This window comes from Cupressus sempervirens, chromosome 10 (assembly GCF_028749045.1).
Source record: "Cupressus sempervirens isolate cs-2001-9-10 chromosome 10, ASM2874904v1, whole genome shotgun sequence".
In the NCBI taxonomy this organism is placed as follows: domain Eukaryota; kingdom Viridiplantae; phylum Streptophyta; class Pinopsida; order Cupressales; family Cupressaceae; genus Cupressus; species Cupressus sempervirens.
In genome coordinates, this window is record NC_143127.1 from 188,772,953 (window position 1) to 188,798,656 (window position 25,704).

The 25,704-nt window shown below is 39.7% G+C and overlaps 1 pseudogene; it reads left to right on the forward strand.

The window, feature by feature from the left end:
- The first annotated feature begins 580 nt into the window (after positions 1-580).
- Positions 581-25,704, forward strand: part of LOC149533274 (non-structural maintenance of chromosomes element 4 homolog A-like) — an 80,860-nt pseudogene continuing 55,736 nt past the window's right edge.

Here is a 25,704-nt window from a genome sequence, read left to right on the forward strand (position 1 = left end):
AAAAAGGTGGAGGAGGAGAGGCCGACTTCCTCCCCATAATATCACTCAATGAGTGGGTGCAAGAAGGGGCCAAGGTTGAAGGCGGATCGGGGTTGGAAAGGGTTGGCTAACCCTGACTGATGTAGTTAGAGGCTACCATAGGTGCTGCAAGGTCTAGGGTGGCAGGTTGGTAGGGCACAATGGTCACATCATTTCTTGACACAAGATGATGCACCATGCTAAGAGGGGCTTGAGGTTCTCCAATCGACCGTGAGACACATTAATGCAGTTTTTAAAGCAAGACGTGACCAACACATCAACAGAAGGAAGTGTAGAAGATACACCAACAGAAGAAGATGTACCTAGGGTTGCACTAGAAGAACCATTGATGAGATCGGACCATTGCAAATCTGCTGCCTAAGAAGGTGGGAATTGATGGTCAATCAGATTTGACCATTGCAAATCTACTGTCTGCAGTGCAGGGCATCGATGGTCAATCTGCAGTGGAGTGTTGAGCCTTTGTGATGCTATCGATCTGGATGGAGTGGAAATGGGCAGTCGGCGCTTGAACATATCAGGAGATGATTGAGCATGCCGCCAAATGGGTGCATCAGGTTCCCGTGTCACACCATTGAAAGGAGGTGTTTGTCAAGGTCTGGCCTGTGCTGTGATGGCACCATGACGAGGACGGGCTGATTGGTTCAGCAGCGGTATAAAATGTGCGAGGGGCTACATCCTGGAGAACTGGTTGGGTGAAGAATACTGTCGAGAGCTAGAAATCCCTTGACTGTGATGGACCTTGTGCGCCAATCCCTCGAATTTCCTTTTTTTCTAATGATACATTCCTCTTGATGCTCCACTACTCTGGCATGCGATGACAATTCTAAACGAGTCCAAAGGTCTGGTCTTAAGGAGCCAACGAGCTCTAGATGTAGGAGAAGCAATCACGCGTTAAGCTGATCCGGCTTCAATCTCAGCCCCTTCTTGCACCCACTCTTTGAGTAATATTACGGGAGGAAGTCAGCCTCTTCTCCTTCTCCACCTTCTTCCACCTCAAAATTTGTGACGTGCGTCCCTCCCACCCCTTCTTCCCACTCCTCTAATTTTGTGCACAATTGGGATAGCAAATTGGTTGTCAACTTATCGGATGCCACCCTTGACCCCCATTCTCTCAAGCTTTTGAAACGGGGTCTCAATTTTGCACTGACACCCCATTCCATTCTACATGTCGATTTTCTTGTTGAGATTGAGAATGCCATCTGTACTCTATGTTGCCGATGAAATTAGACAGGATTGCATGGTTTCTTTGAGGCATGCCAAACCCCCAAAGCACAACATCTCTAAAGAGGAGCTTTTTTCTCTTAATAGTTTGTTGCATCACCATGACTTAGTTATCACCAAAGATGACAAGGTTAATGCTACTATCATTATGTACAAGCAAGATTATGTTGTCAAAATGTGTGAGCTTCTGGCTGACTCTCGCAACTACAAAATCTTGTCTCCTAAGTCTTGTACCAAAATTATAAAAAAAGTTAAATCAAGTATCATGGCTTGGTCCTTTGATGATAACCTCAAGAAAAGGTTGGTCCCTTCTAGAGAAGTCACCCCTGTAGACACCTAAATTTGATTACACTGCTTTGGTAATCTAATTTAGCCATCTCTAAAGGCATCATTAATTAAATTCTTATTTAATAATCCTTTGCCATCCCTAGTTGATTAATTTAATTAATCATTTATAGTCCTAATTGATAAATCAAATAATCTATTATTTATCAATTAAATCCTTTTCTCCTATCTAATTCCAAAAATCCCCATTTATTAAATAAATCTATATGATAAATGAAATCCTCAAATTCAAAAACCCCTAACCTATCTCTAATCCTCCATTTAGCCTAATCCACCCCATCCACCCATACTAACCAAGCTTAGCCACTAACTCACCCACCCTCATTAATGTCATCTACTTGCACATCTCTAACATCCCTAATCTAATCCTAAACCCAAGCCTAATCCACCCCCTAATGTTGTCACATTCCCTAAACAAGTTTAAGACTTTCCTAATCCAAACCAAAGTCTCCCCTCAAAAAAACCCAACCACTAAGTCATGAGTGCTCTTACAAAACATAAAAGACTCTTACAAGCCCACTCATGACTCTTACACCCATCTTCCACACTCTTCCCTCTTCCACACTCATTCCTCTTACACCTCTCTTACATACTCAACCCCACTCATCATGCCTTTAACCAACCCTTTACCCTACCCTCTCACACTCATCCTCCTTGTGACAAGTGTCACCTTCCCATTGGTGCTAAACAAGCACAATCCATGTGCTCTCCTTTGAGTGCATCCTAGCCCTCCTTAACCCTTCATCCATCCTTGCATCTAAGCCCTCCATCTCTCTACCCCTTAGCCTATAAATTGAATCCCATTCCAAGCCATTTCATCAACAATCTTTGAACTAAGGTTACCATGCTATTTTGAGAACCAAAGCCATCAATCTTACCCTTATAATGTCAAATTGAGAGCTCACAAAGCTACCAATTTGCCATTACCCATCCCCATTGAAGCAGCTTTTGAGCATCTTGAGCATACATCCACAACAAAAGGACACATCTACAGAATCCAGAAAGCATGGAGTGTTTTCTCTTGTGAGGTTTGCACTTCTTGTTTTCTTTCTTTGTCTAAGCATATATGTGAATTTAGTTTTTGGTTTGTGAATGTTTACTTTATTTGTTAATGTTCTTTGCATACTAAATCTTGTTCTACATTTTGGCATGCCCGGTGGGACCCCACTATGGGTCATTTAATCATCTATTTTTATCTATATGTCATTTTTTCTAACCATCTAATGTTTGTTGTTGTTTGAGTGTGTTGTGAGGGTGTTTTGCTTGTTTTTGTAGGTTAAAGAACGCACTTAGGAAGAAGAAATACCATCTAAAAAAAAAAAAAACTCGCGTTTTTCAACTTTTTTGGCGCAGTTTTGGCGTCTGCAACCTGTTCTGTCTGCGAAAATCCGCGTCTGTGAAAATCGACATCTGCGCAAATCGACGTCTGCAAAAATCCGCGTCTGCAAAAATTGACATCTGCGAAAATCCGCGTCTGCGAAAATCGTCGTCTGCAAAAATCCGCATCTGTGCAAATCGGCGTCTCTACTTGTCACCTGTGTTCTGTGCCGCAAATCTGTTCTGTCGTCTTCAAATACTAGCGTCTCTGTATTTCAGTGTCTCCGTATTTTTTTCCCATAGTTAAGCTCTCATTTTTGAAGATTTTGGCTAACTAACTAAATTGCTTTTTTTTGTCTCATTGCAGGTTGGAGCACATATGGAACCACTAACCATGTTTCTTGCAGGTTTTCATGTTGCTAAAAAATGAACTTGAATGCTTAACCATTTGTCTTTGAATGCATGTTGCTAAAAAATGAACTTGAATGGTTAAACACATTTTCCATTGAATGAATGTTGCTCAAAACACACTCTTGAATGCCATGGATTAAAATCAACTTTCTTTGGAATGCATGCTTAAAACAACAAATCCAATCTTGAATGCCAAGGATCAATTAACCATTGCAATATCAAACACTTCATTTGGAGCTTCTAAAATTGAACAAAACAAATCTCTTTTCCACATGCAATCTAGGTAAAGTTTGATTTTTGAACATTTAAGAAACTTTGTTAAGTTAAAATACAAATTTACAAAAATCAATTTGAGTAGTTCCTTGGACTCACCTCTTTTCTAATCACCCATCAAATATTAACCATTGGTTGCAATCTCAGCGCCATTTATGGGGATGGGTTTACTTGAAAAAGGTGTTAAATGTTTCACAATCTAACTCACTCACTTGGTCTTTGAACGTTTGCTTTAACTTTATCAAAATTCTTAAATGGCCAAAACTCTAGATTAAATCGATCACACTTCAAGTTTGGGCACTAAAATTGAACAACAACTGACGTGGAGAGCCTCTGGGCGCGCGCTTGAAATCGAATCTCACACACTTTTGTTTTGGGCTTAAAACAAACTCACACTCAATCTTGAATGCCTTAAAAAAAATTAATCGATACTTGACGTGGAGGGCCTCCGAGCGCGCGAGTTTTCTTTTCTTGACCTTAACTCTTCTTATTGTTTGCATTCTTCGATCGATTTACTTTTGTTGGTGCTTCAAGTTGAAATTGAACATTGTCTCTTAAACATGAGTGCTTGCAAAGTCTAGATTAGCACACATAAGAGTCAGTTGGTAAAAGAACAAGCGTGTTTTTTAGCCCAAGGTCATCCAAGTCTTCTCTCCCCTTGTCGTCTTTCGAGGCCATCTTGGGTGTATAAGATTAGGATCCAAAACTTTGTTTCTTTTTAGGAGGCCTGCTTGGGGATTTCATCACCCCTTGGACGACCTCAACTCCAGCGTTCCGGCAGAGTATAAGAATCGGGAGGTGAATCGAAAGACACCTCTCTTAGGATCAAGATTTTGTCATTCGAGCTAAGCCTCAAGGAACTTTATACCCTTGAGAAGTGAAAGAGGAGAAGTGGGTTACCGCTCCTCTCGGCTGTGTGACATCCTTTTGGTCTCATCTACGCCTCACGTACCTTGCATATATCGAGGACTCCCTAGCTAAACCAATTGTCTGCCTTGCAGAAAACCATCTAGGATGTTAATGTGTTTGGAGTGACTGATCGAAACATTTGTAAAACTTACACACTCCTTGGCGCAAGTATCACATTATGAAAACCACAAACTTCTATCTAGGTGTTCCTATCTATTGCTTGTTTTTATTTTACTTTTTGAATGAATGTTTGCCAAACTTGGTCAATCCTAGCTTAGGGCACACTTAGCGTAGTCACTGCCTATTTTGGAAGTTGAACAAGTTGAAGCAAAACAACTAAGATTTTTCCCAAAGCCAAGAAAATTCAGGAATTTATGTCGGAACAACCCAAACCCAAACAGAAGTTTCACAAGGTCAAACTCAAGCCATCTCTAGCATACCAAGAACTTTCAACCAAGAGAAAAGAAATAACACCAAGCCCATGAATTTCCAAATTCCACAAAGCAGAGGACAAAGCTACCAACGAAGCACTTCAAGAGGCCTGGTTAGAGTGCACCATCAAATTTAGCCAACATCCAGGAGTTAATCCTACTTATGCCTTACCAACTAGGCATGATTTATATGATTAGACACCCTTGTTTCTCCACATCTTGGATAAGCTTCACTTTAGAGTCATCTTTGTAGAAAAGCCAACCATCTTAGGTTATCCCCTTAAGCATTATTAGCTCATCCATCTCATTTAGAATCATACCATCTAGCCAGTAATCGAAAATCTGCACATCTAAGCTTTCAAAATTGTTGTCACCTTGCTAAAAGTTTGCCATTCCTAAAATCTTCCAAATCCACCAATCTCACCAAGGTTATCCCTTTGACAGAGCTTTGTCACTTGTTATCCCTCATCACCTTGAGCTAAAGGTTGGGATTCGCAAGTGGTCAATCTCGTGTTCTTCCTAAAGGATCATCAGTCTATCCTTAAGTTGACACAATCACCACCAAGCTTGCACATAGGAAAGCAGACCTTTTGTGCTTTGACAACATATCTTTGAACTTAGAATCCCCAACCCGATCCTCCTTAGGTTTTGTCATATAGCTTTTCCTCAACCTAGGAAATCATTTGCATAGAAAAGCCTTCCCCCTTTTGCATCCATCAGCATTATTGCATCTCATCCCTAGGACCATTTTTCATGCCACCCGTCACTCGCTTAGCCAAGAAGAAAGAAACAATGGAGCCGTATCATTTGGATCAAATAGCCTCACCCCCCTTGAGCACTCAGCCATCCTTCAGCCCAGAGCAAGCTATGCCATCACCTACTGACATTGAAGCTTTCATGAACCAACCAGGAAATGTAGTATTGGTAAACGCCATTATAGACAAAAACAAAGAGACAATCATGGCTAATTTTCGAAGGGACAATGTAGGAACCTTTGACTTTGGAAGACCCCCTCCATTATCGGATCCATCTCACCCATTTTTTGGGCAGCTGCCACCACCCATAGGCTCTTATGATCCAAATTATCCTCAATATATTCCAAAAGAAGAGCCTCCAGCCAATCCATATGACCCAACAGACCCAAACATACCATCATCCACCCAAGTTGAAATCTCCATACCGCAAGCCAACCCAACCACCACCACTCCATCCTTGGTTCATACCTCTCCGCTCCAAACCCCCTTTACTCAAAACACCTCACCGTTCACCCCCTTCACTATTGTTGCTGCTCCCACACCTAGCCTTCCAAATCCACCCATCTCCTGAATTAGTGCTAGCATCTTTGGCCAACCTCAGCAATATACAACAAGGATGCCACCCATGGGGCCAATTAATCAACCTTTCATCGCCCCCAGCTTGTTCACCACAGCCCAAAGTACAATCCCATCATTTCCATTAAGTCTTGGGAGCTCAATACCACCAGCCACAAATCCACAAGCTACTACCTTCACTCCACAAAGCTATCAAATCCCACAAGCTACTACCAATTTTCTACCAAGCTCCCAAATGACCCCAGCTCCCGCCACCACTCTACCAAGCTTCCAAATCCAGCCAACAAGCTATCAAACCTCATCAGTTCCATTCCCAAGCTTTCAATTCCCACCACCTCCACCACCAACTAATCCATTACATCCAATTACCAACTACTTTTCAATGCCACTTCTAGGAGGTAATCCACCACCCTAGCCAACCACAAATTATTTGCAGATACCATCCCAAATGGGGGCACAACCCACATATATTGGTCAAACCCCACAAGCCCTCCCATCCTTTCCTCAAGCCTCACAACCATCTTATACCTTACCTCCACAAAGCAATCCATTTATCCCACAGCCAGCTTATGTTCCTCAATCCCAACCTCAAATCCCATATCAACAGCAAGCCTCGTAGCACATGCAGCAATATGCGCCACCTCCCCCTCAACAACCCGTCATCCACCATGTAGCTGCCCAAACAATGTACAATCCCTATCAGCAAATCCCTCATAACCATCCATATTCAATGGCCCCATCCAGCACATACCTACCTCAAGGCACTCCTACATTGGGGGCACCCCAGCCATCACCTATCAATTCAGAGTGGGAGCAAATGAAAACAACTCTGAAAGCCATCCAAGAAGGGAATGATCCAAAGACATTCAAGTTTGAGAACGTGTGTCCTTACCCATTTGACAGAGCCATTACCACGACACCATTTCCCGAACACTTTGAGGTACCTAAATTTGACAAATTCAGAGGAAAAGGAGACCCTGTCACACATATCAAAGAATTTTACATGCATTGCCAGGACGTGGCATACAATGATGTCTTCCTCTTGCGCCTTTTTTCCAAAAGCTTGGCTGGACCAGCTCTTGAATGGTTTTATAGAATCCCCTATGGAACAATTAAAAACTTTGCTGAATTATCTGAGGCATTTGTAGCCCAATATGCCCATCTTGTTGAAACAGAGCTATCAATAGTTGATCTTGTCCACACCAAGCAAAAAGGTGGAGAAAGCCTTGTCGAATACCTGCAAAGATGGCAAACCCTTACCACCCACATATCCTGCACTTTGCCAGAACGCCATGTGGTGAAAATGTTTATTGATAATGCACATCCCAGCTTGGCTCACCACATGACCATGAACTGTTTGCAGACCTATAAGGATATCAAAGAGAAAGGAATGATTCTTGAGCAAGGACTCATCAAAGATGGTGTGGTAAAGATTTACAAAGAGGCCAACCAAAATCAATCACATTCCAATGACAAGTCTAGGTATTGGAACAAAAACAAGCATGTTGCAACAGATGGGGTTACTGACACCAGACATGTGAATATCGTTGGTCCTTCTCAAAACTAGTCTAACCCACCATATTAAACAAACAACCAACAAGCTATCAATTACCAACAATGAAATAACCAAAGCTATGAAAACCACAATACAAGACCCAACTTTCAAGGGTCTAACAATCAAGCTAATGCCATCAATGTAGCTTCAAGGCAAAAGCCCAGATTCCAACCTGCACCTAGAAACTATACACCCCTTGGTGAGCCATTGGATGTTATTTTTGAGAAATTGGCTAAGGAAAACCTCATCAAATTTCCTCCTACCCAGCAAATTGATCCAAGCCAATCCAAAGCTGCATGGTACAAGGACAATGAGTATTGCAAGTTCCATAGGGTAAACGGTCACACCACCCTCAGATGCATGAAACTGAAAGACTATGTGCATGACCTCATTGATCGAAAGGAAATCACTGTTGGTGCCCAAACCTCTCCCAATGTAGGCTTACAGATTTATCAAAATGCTTTTCCTCCACACAACAACCAAAATCCTGGAAAAGCACCTATCCAAAACAACACCAACAACCGCCAGCCAAACCAACAGCATGGGAAGAACAATGACCACACTTCATCCTATATAGACTATGGTAGCCTTATAGGTTGTATATCTGAGAAAGAGCCTTCTGTCAATGTTATCAATATCCGAGGACCAGACAATGAGTGTGTGGTCACCACTCAAAGAGCGCGATTTAACATCGCAGACCCACCAGTTTCATCAGCACCATCAGCTCCATCAAAAAGTCGGTACAATATCTTGGAACACCTTGGGAACATGCCAGCCCAAATATCCATTTTATACCTTCTCCACACTAGTCCTGTGTACAAAGACATCCTTGACAGTGCTCTCATAGAATCTCGTGTCCCTTCTAATATCAATGCTACTGATTTTCGTAGTCTTGTTGGACACCTTTCATCCTCATGTGCCCTATCTTTCAAACCCACCGACATACCCATGGTTGAGCCAAATCACACCCTTCCGCTTCGCATAGCCATCATGGTATCCAATTTTGCCGTGAAAAGAGTAATGATAGATAATGGATCAGCCTTGAACATTTGCACGCTAAAATTTATAAAACAAGCTGGGTATACTGAGGCAGATATGATCAGTGAGGTTATCACCATCAAAGCTTATGACAACTTGGAAAGGACCACAGAAGGGACTATTTTGCTACCAATCAAGGTTGGGCCGGTCATCCAAGAGACAGTTTGCCATGTTGTTGATCTAAACCTACCATTTAACATTCTCCTCGGTCGCCCATGGATTCATGCTATGAAGGTCGTTCCATCCACCTACCATCAGTGCATCAAATTTTTGCATCAGGGCACTGAGGTAACCATCCACGCCGATCCAGAACCCTTTGCTTACTGCAATGTGGTTGAAGCTTCATATACAAACCATTGCCCTGGAATAGACATCGGCACAGCCATCGCCAGCTCATCCCACACTTGTAATGACGCAGAAACCATCCTCGCCTCCACCCTATCTACTGTAAAGATCAACAACAAAGGCTGTGGAGAATATAGTCTATCAGATGCATTTGCTGTCGGAGCAATCCCACTTGATCCACATACCCATGGACAGCCAACATATCACAAAACTAAGGAGATTCCACCTCCTCGATACAAATGGTTTGGCCCAACCACCTTTGTATCCTCAAAAATGCCTCTTCATGAGGAGCTCACTCCAGATATCAACAATTGGTTACATAAGGATGCCCCTCCAAGAAATCAAGCACGCCTTGATCACTTCAGCCAGAAGTATCCCCAACAACATAAGCTCATCACTGAGAAATGGAACTATCAAGGAGGTGGACTAGGACCAGAAGAAAGGGGCATGCAATGTCCCATCGAGGCACATAATTGGGAAACGAAGTCAGGTCTTGGCTTTGGCATACCCACAACTGGGGGCACCAACGAGAACGGTCACGCTTTTTTGAACATTCACCGCGACCTTTTTGAAATCGAAGACATTCTCGAGGAAGTTGAAAAGAGAGCCTACGATGATATCCCAGACCAAATCTTCCTAGGAGATTTTGTTCTCCGAGAACTATCCATCCATCTCATTGACCTACCACTCGCTTATCCACAACTCATAGATTGGGACCAACCAAGTGTCATACATATTGATGAGTTTGCATCAGAGGAAGTGCTTCTAAGATTCATGGGAGCTGAAACTCCTCATAAGAAGACAAAGCCAGATTCTGCCTACATCTACAAGCTAGATCCCAAGGGGTATTTTGGAGAAAATCCCCAACCTAGTTTCGATACACCCAAAACTGAAACTAGGGTAAATCTGGGACTAGCTAAGGCAGCGAAGAGAACCCCTCAGCAAGAAAATCCAGAGCCACAAGCAGAACATGAGGATTTAGTATTGCCTCCTCAAGATAATCGACCAGAGGTGTCTTCTATTCTAATAGAGGATACTAGAGAAGTCAACATTGGTTCTTCAGAGATCCCTAGAATTGTTCACATTGCTGCATCCCTATTACAAGACCAAGCTGACCTCCTCTTTGAGGTTTTACGAGAGAACATTGGCCGATTTGCATGGTCATATCAGGACATGCCAGGACTTGATCCAAAGCTTTTAGTTCATCATCTTGTAGTCGATCCAAAGATCAAGCCCGTTAGACAAAAGCTTAGAAAAATGCACCCCAAGGTGGCATTACTAGTCAAAGCTAAACTAGAAAGAATGTTAGCTACTAAGGTTATCTGACCTATCGACTACTCAGAATGGATCTCCAACATGGTCCCTGTCACTAAGCCTTCTGGTGACATCAGAATCTGCACTGATTTTAGAGATCTTAACAAAGCTTGTCCAAAGGATGATTTTCCCTTGCCCAACATAGGTATGATTGTAGATCTTATAGCTGGACATGAAATTCTGTCCCTTATGGATGGATTTTCTGGGTATAATCAGATCAAGATTGCAGAAGAGGACCAGCATAAGACAGCATTCACTACCCCTTGGGGAACCTTTTGCTACACCATGATGCCTTTTGGCCTAAAGAATGCTGGGGCTACCTATCAAAGAGCTATGACAACCATTTTCCATGATCTTATCCATAGCATTTTGGAAGATTATGTGGACGATATCCTAGTCAAATCTCACACCTTCATGGATCATCTTGCTGACCTGGAAAAAGTCTTTGATAGGTTGGCCCAATATCATCTCATGCTAAATCCCAAGAAGTGTGTCTTTGGGGTCACATCTGGCAAGCTTCTAGGCTTCATAGTTTCTAAACGGGGTATAGAGATCGACCCCAAAAAGGTCAAGGCTATCTTAGACATGCCTCCTCCCCAGACACTGCAATAGCTTCGCTCTCTTCAGGGAAAACTTCAATCTGTCCGGCACTTCATCTCCCAACTTGCAGATAAGTGTACACCATTTTCACACTTGCTAAAGAAGAATGAGAACTTCAAGTGGGATCTTTTATGTTAGCGTAGCTTCGATCAGCTCAAGCAGTATCTCACCAATCCCCCTATCTTGGTTCCATCAGTTCCTGGTCGTCCCTTGATCTTGTATATATCAGCAACACCTACTGCTCTAGGGGCACTTCTAGCACAACATGATGATTATAGCAGAGAGAGAGCCATCTACTATATCAGTAGAACCCTAGTTGGTTATGAACTCAATTACACTCCTACGAAAAAAGCTTGTTTGGCAGTTATTTTCTCAACTCAAAAGCTTCGCCACTACATGCTAAGTCATACCATCCAACTAGTCTCTAAGATTGATCCTCTCAAGTATATGCTCTCTAGAACAGCACTCATAGGTCGGCTAGCAAAATGGGTTATGCTACTAAGTGAGTTTGACATCCAGTATGTGGACAAAAAGGCAATCAAAGGGCAAGCTATAGCAGATCACCTAGCTGATGCACCTCTAGTAGATGCATATCCTTTGCTCACAGAATTCCCAGACGAGCATATCTACCTAATTGAAGAACAGCCCCCATGGAAGCTTTATTTTGATGGCTCATACACCTCTCATGGATCAGGGGTACGAATATTATTAGTTACACCTCAAGGAGATTACATTCCAAAAGCCTTCAAGCTACAATTCCCTAGCACCAACAATATAGCAGAATATGAAGCTCTTGTAGCAGGATTAAAGATAGCTGTAGAATGGAATATCACTGAGTTACAAGTCTTTGGTGATTCCCAGCTCATCATCAAACAAGTCTTAAATGAATATCAAACCAAAGATGAAAAGCTATTACCCTACAAAGAGCTAGTTGATCAGCTGACCCAGCATTTTACAAAGCTTCAGTTTACACAAGTGCCTCGAATGCAGAACAAGGCAGCAGATGCCATGGCCACTATCGACTCACTCTTGGAAATTCCCCAAGAAGCTACGCAGTATGAGTTTTTAGTTGAGCAGCTCCTCACACCTGCCTATGCGAATGAGGATTCAAACCGTGTTTGTATCTTGGTTGGTCCCCAATCCCCTTGGTACCATGAAATTCATGCTTACCTTAACGATGGTATCATATCCCCTCACCTCACACGTACCCAACGCCAGAACCTCATTCGAAATTCATCCCGCTATGTTATCATAGCCAATACCCTATATCGTCGAGGTTATCACGATACTCTCTCTCGATGTTTAGATGAAAATGAGGCTGCGATGGCATTAAAAGAAGTACATTCTAGACTTTGCAGTGCCCACATGAGTGGTATTGTCCTAGCATGAAAAATCCTTAGAGCAGGCTACTATTGGCCTACCATTGAAGAAGACTCTTGTGACTTTGTCAGAAAGTGTCTCCCATGTCAGCAACATGCAAATCTTGTGCACGCTCCAGCACAGGATCTACAACCTATTGCACCACCTTGGCCTTTTGCTTGTTGGGGCCTTGATCTAGTTGGAACTATCACACCTCTCTCATCTGATGGACATAAATGGATAATAACAGCTACAGAATATTTCACTAAGTGGGTGGAAGCAGTCCCCCTAGTCTCAGCTACAGGAGTTCAAGTCTCCAAGTTCATCTTGTACCACATTGTTTGCCGCTTCGGCATCCCATCCACCATCTTCACTGACCACGGAGGTAACTTTGAAAATCTCAACATGGAAGAATTATGCACTTCCCTCCGCATCCATCACCACTTTTCTAGCCCATATTTCCCACAAGGTAATGGCCAGGTAGAGGGAACTAATAAAACCCTCCTCAAAATCCTAAAGAAAGTTGTCAATGATTCTGACCGTGATTGGCACCTTCAAATAAATTCGGCTCTATGGGCCTATCGAACTTCCTTCCGTACATCCATAGGCACAACTCCATACTCCCTAGTCTATGGTGCCGAAGCAGTATTACCTATAGAAGTTGAACTTCCCTCACTACGCATATCTTTGAGAGGGCAAATCTCAGATGAAGAATACAGAGTAGCTCGACTCACCCAGCTAGATCTCTTAGACGAGAAGAGACAACAAGCCTATGACCATCTCACAGTCTATCAAACTTGTCTTAAAAGGAATTTCAACAAGAAGGTGCTCCCATGACACTTTCAGCCAGGTGACATGGTCCTCAAAGAAAATATGAAAGTCCAAGCAGATCAAGAAAAGAAAGGCAAGTTTGAACCTACATGGCTTGGTCCCTATGTGGTTACTGCCTCCTTTGGCTCCAGAGCCTATCAATTATCTACACCAGAAGGAGAACTCTTGAATGATCCCACTAACATCATTCATCTCAAGAAGTTCTATGCTTGAAAATCCTTGGTATACCCAGCTTTTGAAAAATACAAAAAAAAAAATAGTAAAGAGAAATAAGCATCCAATGGTGAAAACTTGGCAATTCAAGCGCCTTGGATAGGTACCTTGGTGAAAACCTGATAATTCAGGCGCCTTGTGTGCTAAAGACTAATCCATTATCTATCACTGTCTTATCCCTCATCCATCCACCCACCATCCCATAAAACACCTGCTTGTTCCCTTGGTGTTCCAATCAAATATCCAAAATCTGATGGAGCTTGTCAATACCTCCTGTAAAGCTTGTAAATCTTGTACCAAAGCTTGTATTATACCTTGTAAATCTTGTACCATACCTTGTATATATCCAAATCTTGTCCAAAGCTTGTACCATATTCCATCTTGTAAATAATCTTGTATCCTAGCCTGTATCCTATCACATGCACACACAGAATCCCATTTTCCTTAAGCTTTTCACAAACCATCTACCTATCCACCTATCAACTATTATAGACATCCCATCCTTCACAAACATTTCCATCTCACAAAAAAACAAAACATGAACAAACTTGTGCATTTGTAACATATCTTGGTCTGTCAGCTTGTACATCCTCTTTAGCTTAGTATCATTGTATCTATCCGACTTTCGTGTTAGTTCATCCTTGGTCAACATCTTGCACACATCGCACACCTTGGTTAGATATTCCAATGCATCCTTTAGCTAGGTCTCCTGTCACCAAAGTGTTATCCCTCTTAGTTCAGCTTGCTAGATGCATCACTCATCTAGACCCATCATCTTAGGTGCTCTCTGATAGATCCTTGCAGGATATAGCTTTCCTCATGTCTGATCTTGGTCCGTTAGTACGTCGTCCTACCCATCTCATTGGCAAACAGTTCTCTTTTGGATTTTCGCTTTCTTTTGATTTGGGATCTTCCCTTTTGGGTCTTGAAATATCTTTTCCAAGCAATCTCCTTGTTCCCTCCTCAAGGTTTCCATGATCTTCCATATCATGGTATGCTCCGAATGGGGCAATTAGGGCGTAAGGTCTTGATCAGGTCTTTTTCTTGTTTTCTTTTTTCTGCTTGTGGGTTACCTAGTGTCATTTCCACACTGCTTCCTCTAGGATTCATGTGTGATACTAGGGCAATCCTTGTGTGTTTGTTTCGAGTCAGTTCGTCAGTCCTCTGGACGGTTGGTAAAAAGGCCTTGATGTTCTTGGTAACTCTGGCAATTAACCAACAGTCCTATAGCAAATCTAGTGCTCAACTACATGGTGGTACTTCTCTTTGAAGTATCCCCCCACTCAAAAAGCTTCAATGGTTTCCCTTCATCTCCATTATCCCCCATCCATATCCAACACCTATCGCAGCTTATGCATCAGTATCTCTTTGAATCACTCCTTACCTTTAGCTTTAGGGATCCACAATCCTAGTCTTAGGGATCCACCAATCCAAATCAATCCACCAAGACTCATCTTTCGAGATCCACAATCCTAGTCCTAGGGATCTCCGAAACCCATTTTCCACCAGTCTGACTCTTTGAAATCATGTTGCATCAGCTTTATCATTCTATCATCCATCTCCCTACCATGGATTCCTTTTATAGCGCTCCGCTCCTCCATCTCCCCCCCCCAATCCTGGAAAGTCTTAAGCTTGCTTTACTATTGTGCCTCTGATTTCCCTTTATCATTCTCCCGTAGTGAGAGTTTGAGCAAATTTAGCCCCTTCTCTTTGCCAAGCTGCGTCTCAGCTCGTCTCAATTTCTTGTACTTTTCAAGAAGTCGTCGAGCCTCATTTCTCTCCTCGCCGCCTTCTTGAGGGGGCATCATCTAAGTCTAGTCTCTCCTCTTCTTATCCGAGACTGGGGCAACCTTGTTGCTAAAACATCTTCTTCGTGTCGTCTTCATTCAAACTTCTTTTAAATAGTGTTGTCTCAACACTATGTCAAAGAGGGGCAAAATGTAGACACCTAAATTTGATTACACTACTTTGGTAATCTAATTTAGCCATCTCTAAAGGCATCATTAATTAAATTCTTATTTAATAATCCTTTGCCATCCCTAGTTGATTAATTTAATTAATCATCTATAGTCCTAATCGATAAATCATAATCTATTATTTATCAATTAAATCCTTTTCTCCTATCTAATTCCAAAAATCCCCATTTATTAAATAAATCTATATGATAAATGAAATCCTCAAATTCAAAAACTCCTAACCTATCTCTAATCCTCCATTTAGCCTAATCCACCCCATCCACCCATACTAACCAAGCTTAGCCACTAACTCACCCACCCTCATTAATGCCATCCACTTGCACATCTCTAACATCCCTAATCTAATCCTAAACCCAAGCCTAATCCACCCCCTAATGTTGTCACATTCCCTAAACAAGTTTAAGACTTTCCTAATCCAAACCAAAGTCTCCCCTCAAAAAACCCAACCACTAAGTCATGAGTGCTCTTACAAAACATAAAAGACTCTTACAAGCCCACTCATGACTCTTACACCCATCTTCCACACTCTTCTCTCTTCCACACTCATTCCTCTTACACCTCTCTTACATACTCAACCCCACTCATCATGCCTTTAACCAACCCTTTACCCTACCCTCTCACACTCATCCTCCTTGTGACAAGTGTCACCTTCCCATTGGTGCTAAACAAGCACAATCCATGTGCTCTCCTTTGAGTGCATCCTAGCCCTCCTTAAGCCTTCATCCATCCTTGCATCTAAGCCCTCCATCTCTCTACCCCTTAGCCTATAAATTGAATCCCATCCCAAGCCATTTCATCAACAATCTTTGAGCTAAAGTTACCATGCTATTTTGAGAACCAAAGCCATCAATCTTATCCTTATAATGCCAAATTGAGAGCTCACAAAGCTACCAATTTACCATTACCCATCCCCATTGAAGCAACTTTTGAGCATCTTGAGCATACATCCATAGCAGAAGGACACATCTACAGAATCCAGAAAGCATGGAGTGTTTTCTCTTGTGAGGTTTGCACTTCTTGTTTGCTTTCTTTGTCTAAGCATATATGTGAATTTAGTTTTTGGTTTTTGAATGTTTACTTTATTTGTTAATGTTCTTTGCATACTAAATCTTGTTCTACAACCCCTGCATCTATGGTGTCCCAAAAATTCACAAAGAGGGTATCCCCCTAAGACCAATTATTGACACCATAGGCTCCCCCAGGTACCCTTTAGCTGACCATCTTGCCAAACTATTCTCACCCTTGGTAGGTAAATTTGATTCTTATGTCAAAGACTCAACCCACTTCATCCAATTCATCAAGCACACCCACCTTAGTAGTAATGATATCGTGGTGAGCTTTAATGTTGTCTCCCTCTTCACTAATGTACCTATTCTTGATTCAATTGAAATTGTGAAGCATTAGACCAATGCGGAGATTGCAAGTTTGGTTGAGTTATAACTGAGATCTACAATTTTCTCCTTCCAAGGGGTCATATAGGAGTAGGTTGATGGTGTAACCATGGGTTCCCTTCTCTCCCTAGTCATTGCCAACCTTTATATGGAACATGTTGAGGAGTTGGCCCTATGCTCAAGTGGTGGAAGTGATATGTCGATGATACTAATGCGTGTTGGCCTCATGGGCTTGATAGATTAGAAGAATTCCACCAACACATCAACAACTTTATGTCTTGTATTTCCTTCACCATGGAACTAGAGTTTCGTAATCAGTTACCTTTCCTTGATGTTCTTCTCATCAAAAAAGAGGATGGTTCCCTTGGTCATCATGTGTTTAGAAAGTCAATTCACACTAACTTGTACTTACACTCCTCTTGCCACCATCCCAACCAAAAATTTAGCATTCTTAAGACCCTTGAATTAAGAGCCTATAGAATTTGTGATAATGATTACTTAAACCTTGAACTCAACCATCTTTGCCTAGTCTTTAGGCTCAATGGATATTCTCCTAGACAAATATCTAGGGTTCTCAACCAAGCCAAGTGTTTCCACCATTTTGACTCCGATCCTAAACCCTCTCAACCCCCTCATGTGGTGAATACCTCTCTCCCATTTGTGGAAGACCTTTCCCAAAAAATCTCCAAAATCTTGACCAAGAAGGGTTTGCGGGTAACCTTCAAACCCCCTCCAAGCTTAGAAACCTTGTTTCACACATCAAGGACTCTAGAGATATTTTTCTAACTTAGGGATCTACAAAATAGTTTTTTCTTGTGGCACACCTTACATTGGTGAAATAGGTCGCTCCTTCTATACTCAGATCAAAGAGCATAGTGTTGATATTAGACATGATAGAGTGTGCAAATCGGCCTTAGCAGAGCACTCCTTCTTGAACAAACATCACATTTAATTGGAAGAAACATAGATCCTTGCCAGTGAGGATAACTACTTTAAAAGGAGTGGAAGCCATGCAAAAAATAAAATAATTTTTTTGTAGATCTTTTATTTAACATTGAGGCAATTTATACTTTTTGAGAGTTTTCCTTCTTCTTTCTTTCCTTTCTAGGAGTGTGATACTTGTGGCCCCTTGTCCAACAATCTACCCTATTATTCTATATTTTCCAACCTTGGTATGTGTGCATTCTCTCCTGCTTTGATCCCTTTATCTTTTGAGTTAGTCTTCATCTGCAACTTTATTTTTGGTTTGCATCTCTTGCTCTTCATCCCGATGATGGATTACGTAGTGTGATTCAAATGGTTGATGGTAAAAATCTTAACACAATCAAATCTAGAAACAAATAACTTAATACAATTGATTGTGGAAATCTGATATCTTTAAAAAATAATAATTAGTCATACAAAACTACTAAAAAAAATCCAAAAAATGGTAAGTACACAACAAAAAGTAAATTCTCAATGCATTATTTGAGTCCTTTCAATCCATAAATTACTAGATGATGTTTGTTTCACAAAAAATATAATTAGATCTTGTTCTTTACAAACCTCAATCCATACAATATCATTGTCAACTATCAGGTTAGGGTTTTTCTAACCTTATATATCCTATCTGCAGATGTCTATACCCTTAGGATGGGCTTAGAAGACCATTAAGGCAATTTTCTAGATTTTGGAAAAAGTTGTCATGACAAATTTACAAAGTTGTAATGAGAAACTTTCACAACTTTTGCTCTTGCAATAATTCCTTCTCCTAACTTGCATATCTCAATCCAAAAACAATTGCTTGGATCCAAAATAAACTTAAAAAACATAAAAAAATGTAAGTGCCACTCCATTTTGGGATTTTGGTCAAAATTTGGTCCCTTTATTGACTTTCTCAAGACTTTGACTCTAGAGCCTAATTGAACACACCATTCACCTAACTCTAAGAATCCTTAACTTGACACATACCAAATAAACCTTCATACTTTATGATTAGTCCTTATTACCTTGATGTTTGGCAAGAAATACCTGAAAGCCAAAAAATGAACTAGAATTTAAGGAAGATTCTAGGGTGCTCCTACACCATTCCCCCCCTGCAACAAAAAATGAAGGAATATGTGGTGATAAGATCTCGAAACTGATACCATTTTTTTTGAAGTCACTCTCTACTATTTAGGTAGTCTCTAACTTTGGTTGGTGTCTCCACTTCACTAGGTAGTCTATTTATGTCTTGTGCCTAGTCTTTTTCTTCACTCTTGAATTTAGAACCATATCAACTTGTCGTTTGTTCTAATCAAGTATTTGGAGTTCCTCTACATCCCTAATCACCTCAATGAAAACCATCACCAAGTCTCCTACTTAAAATTGTAGGTTTCTTCTCCCTTTATCTTTCTTAGCTTTCATATTTTGACTGGTCTCCATTAGTGTCTTCATTACTTTCTCATGAACCTCTCTCATTGATTGAGAAAAACTATCAACATGACTATTGATTCCTTCATAACCCTTCAAGTCTCTAAGCTCAAGAAATCCATTTGGATGTAATCAATATGCTACCTTAGATGGCCTTCTACCAGTAGTCCTATTTGTGCTATAATTATAAGAAAATTATTCTTGAGGAAAAACTTTTCCCCATCATTGTCCATATTCCATAGTCAAACAGGTTAGCAAGTTACCAAGTACCCTATTAACTACATATGTCTGGCCATCCATTTGGAGATTATAGAAATAGCTATGAGACAAGTTGGTTCCTAGTCTCTTCCAAAGGGTCTTCTTGAAATGGCCCATGAACTTCACATCTTTGTAGATTCCACTATGCTCATTGGAAAGCCATATATCCTAACACTCTCTTTGAAGAGAAGATATGCAATGTGATTAGCATCATGTCTTATTTTGCATGGGATAAAGTGACTCATCTTGTTAAACCTAATCACTACCAAAATCAAACTATCTAAACCATTTGGTGTTCTAGGTAACCCTAAGGGCCCGTTTGTTTGTTGGAATTAACCTGGAATAGGGAAACAGGAATAGTAAAATTGGAATAAATCTATTCCAATTTTGGCCCAAAATAAGAATAAATCGAATTCCAAGTATTTTTTGGAATTAGATTTATTCTTGCATTGGACCAAAATGGGAATAGATTTATTCCAATTTTCCTATTCACGTTTCCCTATTCCAAGTTAATTCCAGCAAACAAATGGGCCCTAATATAAAATCCATGCCTATATATTCCAAAGGCCTATTTGGGATGGGAAATGGTTGGTAGAGACCTACATTTCATAATGTTCCCTTTTGCTTCCGACATACTCCACATTGCTCCACATATTTCCTTACATCTTTCTACATCTTAGGCCAATAGTAAAACCTATCTACCAAATCTAGAGTCTTGTTCAAGCCAAAATGTCCACTAAAACTCCCACTGTGTCTCCCTCATGGAACCTCTCTATAACATACAACTAGTTTACCTTGAATAGTATCCCATTTTGCAATGTCTAGTAAACATATTCACTATGAAAATAAATATCAAATTTAGTAGATACCTTGTGGATCTCTAAGAAGTCTACATCTCCTTTGTAGTATTTGCATTCCTAAACTCCAATGCTCTATAGATGGATCTTCTAAATAGTGAGAAAACTCCTCCTAAGTGCATTTGTATCCTTGTTATTTAGTCATTCCTTATGCTTAATAGTGAAGGTTTAAGACTATAATAATTCCATCAACTTGATATGACTCAAACATAGATTATATTGAATGTTGATGTAACCTAGAGCTTGGTTATTAGTGAAAACCATAAACTCCTTAGGCAATAGATATTGCCTCTACTTTTTAGGGGTGCATACTAAAGAATATAGTTCTAAGTCATAGAATTAACACATAAATTTGGCTTCATTTAACCTCTCACTAAATAATGCCATTGGCTTTCCTTCTTGGCTCAAGACTCCACCCACTACAATGTACTTGTATCACTTTCACTATGAATGGCTTATCAAAACTTGGAAACACTTGTATAGGTTGGGTAGCCACTTCCTTTTATTATATTTCAAAGCCTTCATTATCTTCCTCGGTCCACACAAACTTTTTCTTGAGTCCTCCTTTTATGGTTTCAAGGACTTGTGCACAAATTTCACTAAACCTTCTTATAAATTTCTTTCAAAACTTATGACTTCAATCCTTGTCTTAGGAGTAGGCCAATTTAAAATGGCTTCAACCTTGCTCTTGACTATCTTCAAGTTACCTTGTGATACTACAAACCCTAGATAGACTAGTTCTTTTTTTATGAACTCACTCTTTTCAAGGTTTATGGTGAGATTTTCCTCTTGGAGTTTCTTAAACACAAGTTATAGGTGCTTCATGTGTTTCTCCTTTATTTTACTAAAGATGAGGATACCATCTAACTAGATTACCACAAAGACTCCTATATAGTCCTTTACAAAATCATTCATCACCCTCATAGAGGTACTAGGTGCATTTGTAAGCCCAAATGGCATTACTAGCCACTCATATAACCCCTCTATCATCTTAAAGTTTTACTTTCACTCATCTCACTCTTTCATTCTAATCTAATAGAAACCACTTTTTAAATCAACCTTGGAATCCATTAAATCATCTATTCTAGGAATAGGAAACCTATATCTAATAGTTATCATATTTGTTGCCCTAGAATCTATAAAATTTCTCCACTTACCTCCCTTCTTAGGAGCCAACACGACAAGGAAAACACATGGGCTTATGCCCTTTTTGGTCAACCCTTGGTCCAATAGCTCTTGAACTTTCCTTGATATCTCTTTGTTTTTCTTTGGTGTGATCTTGTATACAAATTTTTTAGGTAGTGATGCCCCTAGTATGAAATTGATTTGATGTATGATTTCTCTCTTTGATGGTAATATAGCTAGTATACCCTCACAAATGATGTCTTTGAACTGATCTAATAGTTGTTTCACCTCTTCTAGCATAGTTGACTATTTAGATGCCTCCTCCTCCCTCATTTTCACCAATATTACATATCCCACTCCTTCTCCTTTCTTCATATCTTTTATTAATTCCTTCCCACTCATCAAAAGTGTATTGGATTTTTTTTTCTCTACTGCATCTTCTTCTATCAAAGACTAAATCTTATAGGTTACTCCATTCTTCTTGAATGAGTACTTGTTCTCCTTGCCATGGTTTACTACCTCCCTATCATATTTCCATGGTCTACCAAGAAATAGATTGCATGCATCCATTGGTACCACATCACAAGCTATTTTATCTTAATACTTGCCTATGGTAAACTCAACCAATACTTTCTCATTAACCAATATGTTTTTCCCCTTATTCATCCAAATAAATTTATAGGGACATTCATGAGGTATTTTGGTGAGATTCAACATTTTCTCTTCCTCCTCTAGGATGACATTATCAATAGATCCCAAATCAATTATTATCCTACATACTTTGTCTAATATATTGTACTTGACCCAAAAAAGAATCCTCCTTTGTTTGTGCTCATCCTTGGTAGGTTCTTTGATCAATACCCTTCTAAGAATTGAATTTTCACCTTTCTCAAAATCCAACCTCACTTTTAAAAATTTAGAATAATCATCCTCTTGTACATAGGCTATCTTTTTCTCGATTTGTGAAGATGATGGTTCGCTAGGACACCTATAAGCTAGGTGACCCAATTTTCCATAATTATAACACTTCATGGAAGAAAAATGAGAACTCCTTCCAAATCCTCCTGATCTTCCTCTTTCCCCAACGGGAAAACTGATTCCTCTGCCATAACCACCTGTCTTATTAGGTTCATGTGCATGTTTAATGAACTTTGAGTCTTCTTGGACTCTATTCTCATGGCGTCTTCCACTAGAACCTCTTCTATTTCCACCTCTAGTATCTCTTCCTCTTCCTCTGCTCATAGTATTTGAGCCTTATTTATTTTTCAAATTTTCTTCCACTTTGATAGTCATCTAATAACCATTATGGAGGGTAGTAAGTTTAAAGAGACCCAACTCTTATTGTATATTACATCTAAGGCCATTTATATACCTGGAAACCTTAATGCTTTCACTTTCTTTCACTCTAGACATAAGGATTAGTTTTTGAAATTCCTTAGTGTAGGAAGTCACTTCTAGGTCTCTATGTTTGAGATTTTGTCTTTTCTTTTCTAATTGGATATCATAGTCCTTTAGTAGGTATTTTTCCTTCACTTTAGCCACTGTAGTCTTCCAATTGATCTTTGGCTTCTTTCCTTCCTTCTCTCTTTCTTCTTACAACAATTTCCACCAAGTTAATGTTTGTCCTCTCAATCTTGATTTGGCTATCTTAACCTTTTGTGCATCTATTATTCTATCATATTCAAAATGATTCTCCATACCCTCAATCCATTCCATAACTAATTTTGCACCCATTCTTCTAGTGATGATAGGAATTCCTTCTAGTGCCTTGCCACTTAGTTCCTTTAAAGCTTTGAGGAAAGGTTCCTCTGCCAATGGAGGGTTTGGCTCTAGCTCTATTTCCTCATCTAATTGATTTGTTTCTTTGTCCTTATCAACTTCTAATTTCTCTTTCATCTTTCCTATACTCTCAACAACCTCTTCTAATTCTCTTGTTGTTCTAACAAATCCCTTGTGAACTCTACATTGGCTACAATGGTGCTTTCACCTATGGATTCACTTCTTTTTGGCATGCACTTTGTACTTCCCAAGTCTTTCCATAGCTCTAATACCACTTTGATGGGGAGTCCTAACTAACTCTCAAAAGCTCTCTAGCTTTTCCTAAGACCTATTATTTGGTATTTCTAGGGTACTCCTCATTACCCTACTTAGATATCACTTCTAGGATCCCTATCTCCTTTAGAACTCTCCACAAACTTCAAACATCTACCATGCTTCAAAATTCAACTATGCACTTGTTGGCTCAACTCAACCACTTTTTCTCCCAAACTGCTCTATGGGATAGGAATATGTTTCCTTAATAATCTTGAATTTTTTTCAACCCATTTTGTTCCATTTTAATGGGTTTATCTTTAGATTTTCTATCGAGTCCTAAGTTTTCAAGGTTTCAGGCCTCGTAGCCTTTTTGCCCCAATTAGGTCTCCATAAACAAGATTTCTTAGAATAGTTATGAATTCCTCATAAAGAAACCCCAACTTGGTTAGGGATTCTCTATAAGGTCTTCATAGCTTTCAATATTTCCTAGGTCTTAGTCCTCCAAAGTGTATGTATAGAGGACTATAACCAAACCTCTAATTTAATCATTTCTAGGACATGTGACATTATTCAGTTTCTTTACTTTTAGCAAGTGCTCAAGAATGATCTCCTTTGACCTCCTCCTTACATACAAATGTATAGGAAACATTACCCTTCACTTGTACACTTCTTTATTAGAACTCCCAATCCACTAAGCAAGCCCTCTTCCTCCTATTTTTCACAACCACCTAGTAAAATGCCCATGCACTCACCTAGGGCTTGTTATTAAAAATAGTTCTCCTACAAACCATTACTCCAAATACCATATTTACATTATATAGGATCCCCTAATTTATTCCTAGAGGTCATGGAAGTTCAACAATGGGAATTCAAGTGGGGCACATATTTACAAGGCTGACTCTAAGCTAGGTAGTGAATCAACAAAACACAAGAACTTAACAAAATGATAACTAGTCATACAAAACCACTAAACCAAAGCCACCTAAGGTAAGTATGCAACACAAAGTGAAGTCTCAATGCATTATTTTAGTCCTTTCAATCCATTTATGTGTGGATGAAGGTTCTATCATAAAAATACAGTTATATCTTGTTCTTTCCAAACCCTAGTTTGTACAATATCATTCCCAACTATTAGGTTAGGGTTTGTTTGACCTTATATATCCTATCCCCACATGTCTATGTTGATTTATGGAGGAGTAAAATAGATGGTAAGGGGTGGGGGAATGAATTAGGATCTATAAAAATTTATACCTTTTCAAAAATTCATCCACATCCAATAACAACTTATGCATGTAGTACAATAAATGTAAACTTGTTGTAGCATGTAAATTAAATAAATCACATACATTAAAGTAATTAAACATAACATAGTATTTGTTACTCAGAAGCTCTCGAAGTTGAAAGTAAAATTGGGGTGGGGATGACACCCACAAATCTTTACTACTATAGTAATAAATTTAACCAATTAAGGTTACGATGTTTGATAATAACATATGATCTATCCTGTGAGGAGTCTGTCATGTTGCAGACTTAAGACTTAAGAAATTTTTAGGTTTTACCTTGTTATAGGATTTGACACTTACAACTAAGTAAGGACTTTGTTAGGAGATTTACAAATATTTGTTAAGACCACTTTGTTAAGAGATTTAGAGTGAGTGAAGGAAGTTGGGTCTCACATTTGGCCAAAAAGTGGAAATGTTTTTCTTGTTTTTGAAAGATTTTATCAATTGATGCCAAAATTTAAGCCATTTATAGATTAAATATAAAAAACTTCAGAAATAAAAATTGTAATGCCTAGGATCTTCTTTTTGAATATGTAATTTAGTTGTATACCTATATGATAGATTATTTTTTTGGTATGGACCTTTAAAAACCACTTTTTCAAAACGCATGTTTTAGGGCCATACCATGCTCATGTACGGACACCATAATTTGACACAACTAAATGAATTTCTATGGATCCTTTTAAATGGAGTTACCTGACATGTACCAAAGATTGATGAGAATATTTTTCTTGAATTTTTTAATGAATATTTGTTTTATTCATTTTTAATTGGCCATAAAGGTAAATTTTAAAACCTCCCATCTAAGGACACCATAATTTGATCAAAATTACACTTTTTTCATTTTTTTTTAACTT